The following is a 359-nucleotide window of genomic DNA, read 5'->3' on the forward strand; positions in this document are numbered from 1 at the left end:
AATTTTGTATTTTTAGTATAGAAGGGGTTTCTCCATGTTGGTCAGGCTGGTCTTGAACTCCCAATCTCAGGTGATCCGCCTGTCTCGGCCTCCCAAAATGCTGGGATTACAGGCGTGAGCCACCACGCCCAGCCTGATAGCCCCAGGTTTGACATAGCTTTCTCTTTATGTCTCTTCTCGTAGTCCTCCCTGTGTGTATGTGTCTGTATGTGTCCAAAGTTCCCCTTTTTATAAAGACATCAGTCATATTGCATTAGGGCCCACTCTAATAACCTCATTTAACTTGATTACCTCTGTAAAAACTCCATTTCCTTCCTTTCCTTTCCTTTCCTTTCCTTTCCTTTCCTTTCCTTTCCTTT

This window comes from Piliocolobus tephrosceles, chromosome 4 (genome assembly GCF_002776525.5).
Source record: "Piliocolobus tephrosceles isolate RC106 chromosome 4, ASM277652v3, whole genome shotgun sequence".
In the NCBI taxonomy this organism is placed as follows: domain Eukaryota; kingdom Metazoa; phylum Chordata; class Mammalia; order Primates; family Cercopithecidae; genus Piliocolobus; species Piliocolobus tephrosceles.